Source organism: Penaeus monodon, chromosome 30 (genome assembly GCF_015228065.2).
Source record: "Penaeus monodon isolate SGIC_2016 chromosome 30, NSTDA_Pmon_1, whole genome shotgun sequence".
Lineage (NCBI taxonomy): Eukaryota > Metazoa > Arthropoda > Malacostraca > Decapoda > Penaeidae > Penaeus > Penaeus monodon.
Window position 1 is genome coordinate 8,737,852 of NC_051415.1, and position 297 is coordinate 8,738,148.

Here is a 297-nt window from a genome sequence, read left to right on the forward strand (position 1 = left end):
TTTAGAGAAGGAAAGGGTTGGGTGAAGGAGCAAGAGGAGAAAGAGGAGGAAGGAAGGAGGGTTAAAGAAAGGGTGCAGATCGGAGGGAAGGAGAGGAATGGGGAGGAAGGGTGAAGGGAAAGAAAGTGAAAAAAGGGAGGGCTGTGTGGGGAGGTTAAGAAAGGGAGGGGGAAGCAGAGGCCGGCTTAGTAGGGGAATTTGGGGAAGGGGAAGGAGTAAGATGGGGAGAAACGAGAGAAATCGGATAATAAGAGGTAGGCAAGAATAAAAAGAGAGGTTGAAGGACGTGGGGTTAGG